Source organism: Callorhinchus milii, unplaced genomic scaffold (genome assembly GCF_018977255.1).
Source record: "Callorhinchus milii isolate IMCB2004 unplaced genomic scaffold, IMCB_Cmil_1.0 Scaffold20, whole genome shotgun sequence".
In the NCBI taxonomy this organism is placed as follows: domain Eukaryota; kingdom Metazoa; phylum Chordata; class Chondrichthyes; order Chimaeriformes; family Callorhinchidae; genus Callorhinchus; species Callorhinchus milii.
In genome coordinates, this window is record NW_024704761.1 from 459,756 (window position 1) to 475,084 (window position 15,329).

The 15,329-nt window shown below is 44.3% G+C and overlaps 1 long non-coding RNA gene across 1 annotated transcript in view; it reads left to right on the top strand.

The window, feature by feature from the left end:
* Positions 1-362: 362 nt before the first annotated feature.
* Positions 363-15,329, top strand: part of LOC121850502 — a 69,568-nt gene continuing 54,601 nt past the window's right edge. Inside the window, exons 1-2 of the long non-coding RNA XR_006085623.1 lie at positions 363-429; positions 3,346-3,445. This is a non-coding gene — a long non-coding RNA (uncharacterized LOC121850502). The remainder of the gene's footprint in view (positions 430-3,345; positions 3,446-15,329) is intronic.

A 15,329-nucleotide genomic window follows, 5' to 3' on the forward strand; every position in this document is an offset into this window, starting at 1 on the left:
TCCTCTCTCTCTCTCCATCCCTCCTCTCTCTCTCTCTCTCTCTCTCTCCATCCCTCCTCTCTCTCTCTCTCTCCATCCCTCCTCTCTCTCTCTTCCTCTCTCTCTCTCTCTCTCCATCCCTCCTCTCTCTCCATCCCTCCTCTCTCTCTCCATCCCTCCTGTCTCTCTCTCTCTCCATCCCTCCTGTCTCTCTCTCTCTCCATCCCTCCTCCTGTCTCTCTCTCTCTCCATCCCTCCTCTCTCTCTCCATCTCTACTCCTGTCTCTCTCTCTCTCCATCCCTCCCCTCCTCTCTCTCTCCATCCCTCCCCTCCCCTCCTCTCCCCCTCCCTCCCTCCCTCCCTCCCTCCCGCTGTCAGACACGGTGCTGTAGCAGCAACACAAGCGGCGAGACTTCACCCCCTCTCCCCGGGTCTCAGGGCTGACACAGGTACCTGAAGCTTTCACTGCCCAAACCCACCGGCTGTGCTGACAACATGTCTTGTCCCTGCTCTGCAAAGCTCTCTGTGTGTTCTCTGTGTGTTGTGTGTTCTCTGTGTTGTGTGTTCTCTGTGTGTTGTGTGTTCTGTGTGTTCTCTGTGTTGTGTGTTCTCTGTGTGTTGTGTGTTCTCTGTGTTGTGTGTTCTGTGTGTTGTGTGCTCTCTGTGTTGTGTGTTCTGTGTGTTGTGTGTTCTCTGTGTTGTGTGTTCTCTGTGTTGTGTGTTCTGTGTTCTCTGTGTTGTTGTGTATTCTGTGTGTGTTGTGTGTTCTGTGTGTTGTGTGTTCTGTGTGTTGTGTGTTCTCTGTGTTGTGTGTTCTCTGTGTTGTGTGTTCTCTGTGTTGTGTTGTGTATCTGTGTGTGTGGTGTGTGTGTGTGTGTGTGTTGATGTCCCTAACCTAAGCCCCTGTTATTACCTGCTGTTGCTGTGTTGCTCATTGTAATATCCTGTGAATTACAATAGATGGAGTCAGCGAACTGACACCATGTGTGGATATGTCCCAATCAGGTGAGAAGGTTTACTAATAGACAGACACCACAAGGAGCAGTGATCTCAGACTCCCCACTTCTCTTCCAAACCCACTCACTGCTCCTCCTCCCCCCACACCAGCCACTTCTCCCCTCTTATCAGCACTCCTTGTTTTGTCTTTTGCAAAGAGAAAGGGAATACTGTAAATACTTTTCTCGTGTAGGAACAGAAATTAAAATTTTTATATAATCCTGGCTCGGGTCCAAATCCCTGACTGACGAGTGGCTTGGGATGTCCTCCCGACCCGAAAGGCGCTGTACAGATGTCATTTGTTGTTGCCTCTGATATTGCGCCTTTCACCCCTCAGTGAACGTCTCAAAGCGCTTCACAGGATTGGCTGTAAAGCTGTAGTGACTGTGTATTTTGGTGGTGACGGCGGCAGCCAATTGGCGCACAGCAACCGCCCCGCAAATTTTCTTTTTCTCCGTCGGAGGAGATTGCTCCTCCCGGGAGAAACCTCGGTTTAACGTCTCATCCGAAGAACGGCAACTCCCACAATGGAATGCCCCCCCCACCGCCCCCCACAGTGTATTGGAGCGCCACGACATGGGGTTTGAACCCACAACCTTCTGACTGAGGCGAGAGTTTTACCAAATGAGCCACGCTCACACCATCATCATCATAATAATAATTATAATAGTCCTCGCATTTGATATAGTGCCTTTCTCATGTGAGAAGGGTGTCTCAAAGGGTTTCACAGTTTTTTTTATTAAAGTATAAAGTATAGTGACTGGGTATTTCATAGGTGAGTGAACGTTGCAGCTAATTTGTGCATTGCATTGTCCTATAAACAGCAGTGAAGCGAGTAGCGCTGCCTGTTATCAGTCCAGGCCAGTGATGTGGTGTTGCTAGAGCTGGATTGGTGGCCCCTCAAGTCGTGAGGTCAAGCAAGTCAGGCCAGACACTTTTTAAGACATATTAATAGGAGGTCATGACTCGGAGCGATTTTAATATTTAACATGCGTGGATGTTGAAGGAATGATAAGGTCATCCATGCATATTAACGGTTTCAGCGACATCTATAATTATTGTAATTAACATCCTTCCTATCCCGCTGCACTGCCCGGAATTTAAAAATAAGTTATGGTTAACAAGTGCTCTGAGAGTGACGAGTGATAATAATAATCATAATCCTTGCATTTGATATCTTCGAAGACGTGATAAGGTGTTATATCAAGTTAAGTATTATTATTATTACTATTATTATAAGTTCTGTTTCATTTGAATGATGTTTCCTCCTTCTCGCATCGGATTGTCAGCCTACATTATTTCTCTGAGCAAGTCCCTGCTTCCAAAGAAAATGTTCATCACCGCTTTAAAATATCCTGCTGCTCCCTACACGCCTGTTTCAACATGAGCAGCATTGACCCTCCGAGTTCGTGTCTCAGTGTCCCAGCTCACTGGCTCAGCCTCCTTGTTGCTTACATAAGCGCACAGGGCTAAGCTATTCTGTTGACGTTAAGAAGAGCTTATGTGAAAGGTGTGTAAAATTTATTAAATTGCTGTGCTTATGGAAACTTGCTTGCGTTGGAAAGAATTTGCTGCTGGCCTGTCCAATAGGTGCCTTGGGTGATTGGCAGAAAGGAGCCGAAACTTTATAATGTGCATCAGAATGTACCACGTCCAAAGTTAAACAACATGGCTATGATTTTCCTTGGCAGGGTTGCTTTGCTGAATACATACCTGCTAATCAGTGGTTCTTAATCCCTTCAAAAAATAATAATAATAACACCCCTGGCTCTCCCCCTCCCCCTCTCTACCCCAGTTTATAGTCTATGTTTAGAAAGTGAGTTCAGGAAAGCAGAGCAAGTCCGAGAATCCATCCCGGCAGATCGTAGAGATGCTTGTTTTCCACCATCTCTGTGGGCGATCTCCCAAACTGCAGTATCCACTGAGTTAGTGCGATTCAAGACCTGTGTTGGTAATGTTCTGGCCCAGGGAATGTGAGTGAATAAGCGAACTGACGCTCTGCCCTTTCCTCCCTGAAAATTTGAAATTGGGTTTGAATCCAGGCCAGGATGTTGGGGATAAAGGTCTCTTCTGTTGTATCAGCTGCGGAGATCCTGATAGCAACGAGTCTGGACAGTTTTATTCCAGTTCCACGTGGGCAGAAGTTCAGAACGCACAACTGTGCTGAATTCCCTCTAATTGGCCCTAAATCGGCCATCTCAGCCAGGCAATCAGAAAGGCTTACATAGAAAAGCAAATCTCTTTGAGCTGCAGTGGTTTCCGAGGATAAACTAATAATAATATAATTTAATAATCCTTACACTTGATACGGTATGTCAAACTGTCCCAAAGATAATTGCAGTAAAATGCAGCGGTTGTGTGTTTCGTAGGCAGATGCAGAAGCCGATTTCCAATCATCGATGCCCCACAGACAGCTGTGAAGAAATGACCAACTTGATCTGAAGGCTGACATCGCTGTTTGATTGACAGGTAAGTAGGCACGAGGGTGGGAATGGCGCTGGGGGGGAAGTGAAAATCACTGAGCTCTGATCTGCAGCTCTGCCTCCACACCTCAGGATTCCACATCCCCAGATCCAGTCCATCTTCATTATGGCACGGTTATTTGACTCCCAACAGCCTAAGGGAATGAGCTATAAGTGATTTAGAATTTCCATTCTCAGAGGATCCTTGCTGAGGGAAGTACAGCTGGCCGGAGTTGCAGGAGCTGAGCGTGTGGGCGGAACAACAGGACTGGAGGGGATTGTAGATGTAGAGAGTGAGTGACAAGCGAAGGTCAGGACGAGGAACATAAAGTGAATGCAGGGGAGTTCAGGGGAACCTGGTGAGCACGATTTCACCCACAAAATGTACAGTCAATTCACTTTACAGTATAATCTGGGAAATGCTTTGACAAGTCTCGAAGATTTGTTAAGACGTTATATCAAATGCAAGGATTATTATTATTATTAAATGACAGCCACTACAGACCCTTAGTTATGTAAGGAAATTGAATTCCTGCAAATTTATTGTCTACTGCGGTGACGATGTATTGATGACTGGGATGTCCTGGGAAATGAGTTTAGAGAGTCTAGAATTTCCATGTTTTATTAGCTCCCTAAAGGGAAATAAATAACCTCTTAAAACCACTTAAAAACATGGAGATCTAACATAATTGGTTGCTGAGGACGAACTAGTGAAGGCTATTCAAAGTGATAAGCAAACTGGAATAGGTTCCCAAGACCCTGGACTCATTTAAGAAACTACTTGATGCTGTCGTAGGTGGACAGTAGAGCAAGTATTCTTAAAGGATGAGAATAAATAAGCCAAAGGGTCTTCTTCATCCAAATCTCTCTTGTGATCCGCGAGTTGACATGTGCATATCTTTTTTAAAAAAACTTACATTTGATATAACTTTTCGCCCCAAAAATATACAGTCAATTCACTATACTCTTTGAGACGTCTTAACGTAAGGCGCTATGTCAAATACGAGGATTATTATTATTATAACGCCTTTCATGTCAAAACTCTTTGCAGGGTTTATTGGAAAGTGGAGTGATTGTGTGTGTTTTGTGGGCGAACACGGCAGGCAATACTGCAATGTCCCACAAACAGCCAATGCTCTGTTCCACAATAAGCTTTGCATTGGATATAGCACCTATTACGTTAAAACGTCTCGAGATGCTTCGCAGAATTTTGTTGTCAAGTGCAATATCGGGTTATTGAGGAAAAATAACCCAAATTATCAGGAGGATTAATTGGCCACGACACCGGGAGAAACTCTTTTTGAATGATGGGATCTTTGATGTCCAATCCAGCTCAGGAGCTCAGTTCAGTGGGTCATGGCACTTCTGACAATGCTGTTTCAGACTGTCAGCCTGCACTCCCAAGCCCTGAGAAGGACTTAAATCCACAGCCTTCTAACCCACAGGCAAGAGTGTGACCAACGCTAAGCCGGACTGACATTTACACTGAGCCCCGGTTTGGTCACATTGACCTTAGCCCACTTTAAGCTTGAAGCCTGAAGTCAAACATCACAGCTGGAGCTCTTCAGGAACAGAAAGAACAGCATCATCTGCATCAAACATAGAAAGCCAACAGTGCATCTCGTATAACATCTATCAGTCAAATCAATTGGAGCAAATGAAATCAGAACTGAAAGGCAAAAACTCAAGCCAAACATGTGTTTTGTTGTATAAATCTTTTCCCAAAACTTTTAGTTATGCTTAGATCAGATTAATTTTGCCAGAGGGGTCTTTAAGCAACTAAGGAGTGCTAATTCAGTTAATTCTAATGTCGTGCATCAGCCCGGCTCAGTTGGTAACCTCTTAGTTAGAAGGTTGTGGGTTCAAGCCCCACATCGGGACGTTTAACTTCTATAGTCTAGGCTGACACTCACACTGTGATAGGGATACGATACATTATTGGATGAGACGTTAAACCAACCTGTTCAAGTAGATGTTAAAGATCCTGTGGCTCTATTCGAAAAGAGAAAGAGTTTTCCCCGATCGCCTGGCCAACAATTCCCCATATAAGATCAGTCATCGCTTTACGGCTATTAATGGGACTTTGCTGAGGGCAAATTGGCTGCCATTTTTTACCTGCACACACAGTGACAACATTTTACAGGGATAATAGCAGAGGACTGGAGTTAGCACCACCAGAGATGCAATGCTGTAAATTGCCTCTGTCTGAGCTGTAACCTTTGTGAGGTCCTGTGCGTTCGTGTGAACAGTCCAATGTTGAAGTGAACACCCTGAAAATGCAGCTCTTTATCCACTTTCCACGGCTCTTTTTTTTCACAAACATTGCCTCGTGAGCCACTGAACTCAATTCCTGGTGTTTAAAACCCGGCCACATCTTCTGTATTTCTCGCTGGGCGTGCTATAGATAGACCTGCTATCTAGCTCCCCACCTTATGTTTCTTCCCATCTAAACAAAGCGAGTTTGATAAGACCCAGACTGGTACAGTAAGGGAGACATGGGAGGCAACGGCAGGAGTGGGAATAGCTGTATGCAACTGAACACATTCAAACTCGAGGTAGGAAGAGTAAATTGACTCTGTTTAGGGTTAAAGTCAGTTGACCTAAACCCACTGAACTTGAAGTCTGATCCAAACCACTAATAATACCACAGACGGCAGAACTCAGTGGTTTGAGCTTTCAGAAGGAGACGTTTTCCGTTCTACAAAACCTCCACGCTCGGAGCTACGAGAAGTGGAGTCTTGTAGTTTAATGGTTAGAGCACTCGCCTCGCAAGTGAGAGGACCTGGGTTCGATTCCCAGGTGGGACAAAACCTTATGCAACTCCACTGTTTACCCAGCAGTAAGTAGGGAAGTGGTTATTAATCGATTGGCGGATCACTTTCCAGTGGTAATAATCCCTCCAAAAAAAAATCCATGACTGTTTGTGGGACACTGCCGCGTTTCTCCCAACAAAATACACAGTCACTACACTCTGCACTATAAAGTTTCTGTGAAACGCTTTGTGATGTCTCACGAAAGGCACCGTATAAAATGTAAGAATTATTGTGACACAGTGTCTTTGAATCAACTCGTTGAAAATCAAATCAAAAGAAAATGCTGATTTCGGTGGCATTGCCTTGTAAATAACAGTTAGCAACAGTAGTCTGAGGATTAGCTTATAAAACAGACTGTCCTCAAAGGTTTAGCATCTGCAGGTTTTGTGAGCTAATAAAGATGATCTTAAAGTTCTTCATCAGCGAGTTTAAAATATGTATTTGCTTGGCTTTCAGTGCTTCGTGAAAAGAGTTTGACCTGGTAAGGAATGGAAAGTAAAACCTAATGTTAAGTATAATGCTGGAAAAGTGGTTTCATTGGAACACAATGTTCTCGCTCCCAACTTTTGCAAAGCATCACTTTGCTTCATAATGCCAGGATGTTTTCCAATGGAGTTGTACAAAACTTATCGGCGATTTTTCACTTTAGTTATGTCTAGGTCTGCAGTTGCTGATTGACAAGTTGCCAAGTTCGAAGCAAATAAAACTTAAAACTTTTCAGCTTGTCCTGAGGGAGGAGGAGGTTGAAACCACAGAATAGTGATTCAGTATTTCATTGTAATTTATAACCCATTGTTTAATTTCCTGATCTGCTGCTGATAACAAAAATAATAATAATAATTTGGTCACTCAATCCACGACTGTTTGTGGGACACTGCTGGTGCGATTGGCTGCCGCGATTTGCCCACACCCTGAAAAAAACATTCACTTTACAGTATATTCTGTGAAGCACTTTGAGACGTCTCAAAGACGTGATAAGGTGTTATGTCAAATGCGAGGATTATTATTATTATTGTATAACAATTTTTTGTGCTGAAGGGGCAGTGTATTGTCGAAGGTGCTATCCCTTGGATGAGGCATTAAACTAAGATTGCAGTCGCCTGTTCAGGAAGACATTAAAAAATCTTTTACCCATGGTATTGTCTTGTACGAAAATCCTCCAGATAAATCAATCATCCACTTTATGGCTGTTTATGGGTCATTGCTTTGCCCAAATTGGCTGTGGCGTTCACCTACAATATACAGTCGTGACACTGGACAACACTTGACAATGACATTTTAGCTTTGTGCTAAATCAAATGCAAGGATTGTTGTTTCACCAGCGCCACTCCTCATAAGGACCAGAAACATTGAGGGAGAAACAACCTGAAAATATTATAAACCGATTGGTTGATGGTAAGTTAGTCGAGGTTCACATGCTTCATTTTGAACGAGTCTTGTTTTATTGACCCTCAAAACGTTTAGGGGTCACGAGAAGTTTGGATGAAGAAAGCCCTTGTGTCTTTCCAAAATACCCACCTCGATGACTTCCAACTCTTTCTTCACTGTGTCCAGTGCCCTGGTTTCTGACCGGCCTCTATGTAGTTATGTTTTGGTTAAGACGTGATGTGTTGGTTTCACAGGGTACTTACCCCACCCTGCCTTTGTGATCTCTTGCTGTCCTTCAACAACAACTTACGACAACTTGCACTTATATAGCGCCCTCCACACAGGGTAGTGTCCCAAAGTCCTACTCCCCTTCCCACTCCCTCCAGTCCGTATCCCCTTGTCTTTCCCACTCCACAATGGGTGTGCGATCCATCAGCCACCTTGTTCTCATTCCCGAAATCCTTCTGCCTGGCCCCCTCTCTCCCCACTTTCAAAACCCTTTGAAAAACCTATCCTTGCTTGCTCCATTTGCCATCTCCCTCCTAACCCCCTCCCCCATATTTCACACTCTGCTCGGACCCCCACTCCTACCCTCTGTCTTTGTTAAACGCTTTGAGACGTTTAACTCCAGTCGCTGTTGTAAGTGCAAGTTGTGAAATCATTAGGACAGTGATTTGGAAACCTGGCTGCACCTCCACTGCCTGTGAGGATTGTCTGCCTCTTTGTCTCTTCTCCCCGTCCAGCGGCTGACACTACCCTTCCAGTTTGCGTGTTTGCCCAGGTCGCGTTGACCAGTCTTCAGTCGCTGGCCGAGACGGTTCTAGAGTGGGCCATTTGTGAGGTAGTAATATCAATCAAACTGCTTACTGCCAAAGCTGATAATGTGCGCGTGATTCCTTCCAGCGAGTCTGTTTCTATAACACCAGAGTTATTTGATATTAAAAATAGGAATGAGCCAGTGGAGTCACTGGGTTGAGCATTGAAAGAACAAAGAATTAACTGGAGTGATCGTGTGTATGTGTATGTACATTCAAATGTAATTTATTTGCAAATAATAATAATAACTTGCATTTATACAAGGTACATTGTACATTGTACAATTAAACGTGCTTTTAGAAAATGTCATTTAATCGCAGGAATACGCAAAGGAGCAAATCTATTTAGTGACCAAGATCCAGTGTGGTTTTGGTTCTTGTCAATGAATTGCTGTGATTTTTCAGCGATGTAGAGAATATGTTAAACCCATCTCTCTGTTCAGATGGACATTAAAGATCGCATGGCACTATTCGAAAAGAGATGGGACTTTTTCTCTCTCTCAGTGTCCTGGCCAACAATCTTCTCAGATAAAATTGGGTAATTATTTCATGGCTGTTTGTGGGACATTCAGCACCTGGGGACGTCCTCCCGATGTGAAAGGCACTATGCAAATGTAATCTTGTTGTTGTGTACAAATTGGCAGCTGTGTTCACCTACAAAATACACAGTCACTACTATTGACGTTAATTCCTGTGGAGCGCTTTGAGACGCCTCGACTTTGCCACAAGCGCTATGTCAAATGCAAGGATTATTATCAAGGTAAAATGACAAATGGGATCAAGAACAAATAGTTTTGAATTCAACAGGACAAGAGGGTTGTAGAGGGTAACTTTTGGACAGATCCCAGCAAGTGGGTAATCAGTAATGCTGGCTGAGGACAGGCATTGAGATCATCCAGTGACTGGCTCAACGCTGTAAAGGAAAGGGTGGGTATTCTGGGACGATGAGATCAAAAGGGCCTTAAGGCCATCTTCTCCTAAACCTCCCTCCCCACCCCCCTCAGCTCTCACCCCGAGCTCAGGGGCCTGGATTGCATCGTCAAGCACTTTTAGACGCCTCTCATTGTGAAACACACTGTGTAAGTGTAAACTGGGTTATAAATTGTATTTTATTGTAATATTGTTTGTGTAAAGGCAACGGGTCCAAATCAACTGACCCACTCACCCAAGAACTTCCAAGAGATCATTTTATGAGATGATTAATAACATCTGAGACAGATAACCAATAATAACAGCACAGCGCTTGCTCAATCTGAGCTGGAGTGGGAAGTATAAATCAGTCTTCCCGCTCCGAAAAGTGTAAACAGAACGTAAAAATACTCAAGCCCCCAAACCAAAGGCCATCAATCAGTCACTTACAGTCTACAGTAATGATGGCTTTGGAGAGTAAATATTTACTGGTCTGACCAGTGGGTCCTGCTTAATTCTGATGATGCTTCAGAAGCTCTGAGGGATGATGAGCACACAGAAAAAAACTGTTCGATCAAAGCAAATGCATCTGAACTCTCGCAACTTCGACGGAATTTTGCTATTTTGTTTTCTTTGACTTTCAAACCACAGGCAGCCGGACCCACCTCTGGCTCTTGTCCGGAACTTTTACGTCAAATTGTCGCCGGGAGTCACGCACGCACTGTGCCTTGCGTGAAATCCAGAGACACAAACAGCACTTTTCACGCTGTGAAGGCTCGTCTGTGCTGAAGCCAAGCCAACCAGAGGAGACTGGAATGAACTGAGCCTCAATCAAACATGCAAACCTTGGCTGGCTCTCTCTTTCCTCCGTTTGGATTATATATTATATAAAGCCTCTTGATTGCCTAAATCTGGTACCTAAAAATATCTCCTGGTCCATCTCACACAGATTGAAGTATTCACTGTTAGCAGAGTGTAAATTAGGGGGAGAGTTTGTAAACTTGACTGAAGAGGCTTTAAAGCTAGACTTGACTGGAACGCTCTCCGTTCCTCATTCAGCTTGGCTCAAGGTGTCATCCTGACTCTGAGTAGCACTCTCGTCTCCGAGCCAAGGGGCTGAGGGTTCAGATCCCAGGTCCAGGATTATTTTGAGCTGTCGTTAGGATCAGATGTTAAACCAAGGTCCTGTCTGCCTCTTAAGGTGACTGTTAAAGATCTCCCAGAAGAGAAGAGAGTTCCCCTCTTCTCCCTGCCCCATAACCCTCAATATAAAATTGGGCATTCACTTCATGTGTGTTTGTGGGCCCATGCTGCGTGCAAATCAGCTGCTGCAATTACCTACAAAATACACAGTCACTACACTTTAAAGCAAATCTTGTGAAGTGCTTTGAGAATTATGATAAGAATTATTATTAGACTATAGATGCCTATCCTTTCCATCCACCTCTTGTTCCGAGTACTGTGGCTATAGTTTCCTTCACTATCTCCAGCTCTGTTCGTCCCCACCTCAGGAAGATCTCACAGCTGAAATGCTGTTTCTAACCAATATCCTGCTCTTCCCCAGTCACAGCCATGTGGCTATGTGTTGGCTGTCTCTCTGTTAAACACTTCACAAGATCACTTCTCACTCCTCATGTCATGTTGCACGCAGGCTAACCATCTGTCTGTAAATATTAGCTTTGTCCCTTTAAGAACTTTAAACCTCTTTATTGGATTCCCACCAAATCTTTGGAACTGTTTCATCTCTCGAGGCTGTGGATTCCTCCTGGAGATAGGTATCTACAGCCAGTCACCCGTGAATGCTGCCTGACCCCTTGCTTCACTAACTCCGAGTGACGAGCTAAGGCTGTCTGCCGTTGCTCTCAGCAGATACCGTGTCCTCGAAGTGACTTTGCGCCTGCGACTTATTGTGTGGGCCGCCAGGGAAGTTGGGGGCACGGTGACGTGAACTCTGATCCTTTGGGACACCTTCAAACTGATGCTCGAACAATCTGACCTCACGCTGATCTGAGCTGTCCAAAACTGAGAACGCTAATCTCCTGTTTTCTGCCTGTCCAGTTCGAGCTGCTTATACAGCCTTGACGGGTAAGAGGAATACTAGGTTTGGATGACCCTTGAGGAGCTATTTTACACTTCATGTGCAGCCAGTCATGTGGAACACATCATTGTGCTCTTATATACTTTTATTTGCAAGGAATGCTTGATTCCCTTCATTCCCTGATGTCTCCTGTGCCACATGACACACAACGTCAAGGCCACAGAAGGTTCAAGGTTACAGAGGACTATTTCCTGTAGGTCCTGTAGCAAGAGGACCCGGGTTCGATTCCTTGGGCAGGGAAACCTTAGGCAAGTTTCCTTACTCCACACACCTCTGCTAACCTAGCAGTAAGTAGGAACACGGTTGTTTGTCAGTTGGCAGATCGCTTTCTGGGGGATAATAATCATTTTTAAGAAAATGTGGTCACTCAATGCACGACTGTTTGTGGGACGCTACTCTTCGCAATTGGCTGCCGCGTTTCGCCCACGAAAATACAGTAAATTCACTTTACAGTATATTCTGTGAAGCGCTTTGAGACGTCTCGAAGACACAATAAGGTGCTGTATCAGATGCAAGGATTATTATTATTAAGAGAGTTTACTGGAGAAAAAAGAGAGGTTTGAGGTTCTTGGAATGTGGAATTCTCTGTCAAAAACCATTGATGAGACAAAATTTGTGTGTGTGTCTGTGTGTGTGGGGAGGGGTGGGGTGAGTTACACAGCAAGTCACCAAGCTGCTGTCCTTCTTGCTAAGTGACTGCCTTCAGTTCCTGGCTGCCTGTCAATCCTTAGACCTCATTATTCCTCTGTATATAGTGAGAAGCCACATTGTCAGCATAGACATCAGTTTTCGACGTACTGTGATGCTTAAGTGCCTTCAATGGTGTCTGCATTGCCTTTACAATGGCCGCACTGGGAACCAGCCGTGTCTCGACGCACAGATTTATAAATATTGACTTGACATCCCAACAAGTTTAAAACACCCTTTGACAGTTTTTCACTTTTACCCGAGAGAGGAATTCACATTTCACTCTGTGGAACTTTGAGTCCAAACACCCATTTTCCTCCCTCCCTCCCTCCCTCCCTCCCTCCCTCCCTCCCTCCCTCTCTTCCTCCCTCTCTTCCTCCCTCCCTCCCTCCCTCCCTCCCAGCATGTCTCGTTCACTTTAATCTGCCCAAGTGGTCTTGTTTAGTCCTGGTTGGTAAAATAGCCATGAATTATTACAGTCTCCAGTGCCCTGATTTGTGGGGTGAATAGAATGTACCATTATCCTGGGTAAGATTTACACTGATCCTATAAGTGTAACTGATAGCTTTAGGGTATTTGACACAGTGCCTTATCATGTCAGAAAGTCTCTTAAGCACGAGTGGGATGAGTTAGTTTGAAGGGCGGTCACTGTTGCTGTTGTAGGCAAACGCGGCAGCTCATCTACATCAGGAACGTCCCACGCGTAGCAGCGAAAGATCAAATTAATCTTTTGTCGTGAATTTGAGGGAGAAATATTGGCCAGGACGTTGGGAGGACTTCCCGACACTTGAGATATTTAACGTCCATCTTGAACAGGGTTTAACATCTCAAATGCAACCCAGCAAAGATCTACGCTTGAGGGTTAGCCTTGGCAGACTAGGAGCTCAATTCCCAGGGCAGGGTTTAAACCAACAACCTTCTGATCCGGAGGCGAGAATGCCACCCACTGAGCCAAGCAAACAGCGCAAGGACATGTGGTTTACCGGATCGGGGCCCAGTGTGGAAAGTTCCTTCTGAGCAGAGATACACTGCAGAGTTGATGAGAGGAGAGTATTGTTCACTGGGGTGGCGGAGGGGGTGGGGTGGGGGCCTGTTTGGTTCCCAAAAGTTTGAAATGGTGAAATGACCACAAGTGGGAAAACACCTCATCTGTTCACTATATCGGTCAAAATTATTAGGCAATTAGGATTTATCCTCCTTCCTTTTATGTACAATTTAGTGGGTGCCTTGTGACAGTAACATTGCTGTGGCTTGTCTGGGGGAAGATTTGGATGACGGGCTGATTTACGCAACTTGTTTGAAAAGCTAATAGAATGAGATTGTACATGAGCCGTGTTATCAATCAGGTTTGTGGGGCTGAAATCTGCCAGATGCTTTATATTAATCAAGGCATAGACGCTTCCAACAAGTCTTGGGACCCCCCCCTCTCCTTACCCACACATATATCCATATATATACACAAACATATACACATATACACATACATATACACACATACATATATATACACAAACATATACATATATACATATACATATATACACACACTTACATATACACACATACATATATATACATATATATACACACACACTTACACACTCACACACTTACACACACACTTACATACACACACATATATATACACACACACACGTGCTCTGGAAATGATTGAATTCTTAAGTAGCTGTGCATATGGAAGGAAGCGAGGGTTAGTTTAGCTCCAATTCATGCCATCGCCCAGGATTATAGTCCTGAATTGGCCATTTGACATCTAAGAAGTGCAGGTGTGAGGCCTCACCAGGTGGATGGCTGGTACAGGAAGTCCCTGCGAGCATGAAATGCGCTAGAGCATTGCCACCTTCCACAGCTCAAACTCACATCCCTTCCCATTGAGCGACGGTTCCACCAATTGGAGGAGCGGTGTTCAGGCAGCAGCTAGTAGCCTCTCTGGAGGCCAATCACAGTGGGTTTGAATGTGCGTTCACGAACTCAGATTCTGGGTAACGTTTCAAGCCTCAGAATTTCCTCGTCAGCTATTGGGCGGACATCTACCTTCAACGTGGTGGAAGGACCTTCACAGGACAGCTTGTGACGTGCCAGCCACCTTGATGTTCTCGAGGTCCAAGACCACTGTTATGACAATTGCTCATCATCTCACACGTTTCCTGTAGAGCTCAGTCTAGCATTCTTCTTTCCATCTTGATAGCGTAGGTCAGGGCTTTGTTCTGTCTCTCTTTCTGTGTGTTTGATTCATTCAGTTGAAGATGTTTTTTTAAAAAAAGGCAAGCAAGCCGCAATCTTTATTTATCCCTGTACTTCTTTAGACCTGTGCTATAGCATCGCTCACCATCTGCCTGTGAAAATGGTTCATCAAAACACTTGGAAACTTTTTCTAAATATTTGGGCCAAAGTAAATGTTAAGAACAACATTAGTCAACTTTTGTGGAAAATTTGTAAATCAGTTAAGATGTTTATACGTAGAGTGAATGAAAGGTGGGATAGATCTCTTTAAACTGAGAGAGTTTGATTGTGCGTTTAATGTATGGCTGGAAAAAACGTGGCACTTGTTTTTGAATAACAGGAACAGGAGGAGGCTATTCAGACCATTGAACCTGTTCCACCAGTTTATTATATCTTTCAATAATTTTACCAATTGCCCTTTTACCAATTCACCTTAAAACTCCTCCTAACTAAGTCTCTCTCTAGCTTCCATTGAAACATCCCTATTGATTCCACCTTGACAGCTTTGTGGGGAAGATTGTTTTACATCTGTGTGAAGAAATGTGGAGTCCTGTAACTCAGTGGTTAGCGCACTCGCCTCGCAAGCGAGAGGACCTGGGTTCAATTCCCGAGCAGGGTGAAAACTTAGGCAAGTTTCTTTACTTCACACGCCTCTGTTTACCTGGCAGTAAGTAGGAACCCGGTTGTCAGTCGATTGGCGGATCGCTTTTCCAGGGGGTAATAATCCCTTAAAAAAAATGTGGTCACTCAATCCACGACTGTTTGTGGGACACTACTGTGTGCAATCGGCTGATGTGGTTCGCCCACAAAAATACTCAGTCAATCCACTTGAGTCAATGCAATGTGAAGCGCTTTGAGATGTCTCAACAAAGTGATAAGGTGCTATATCAAATGCAAGGATTATTATAAATGTTTCCTGACCTCAAATTTGATCCCTGTTCCCCTTGATTTTGTTGT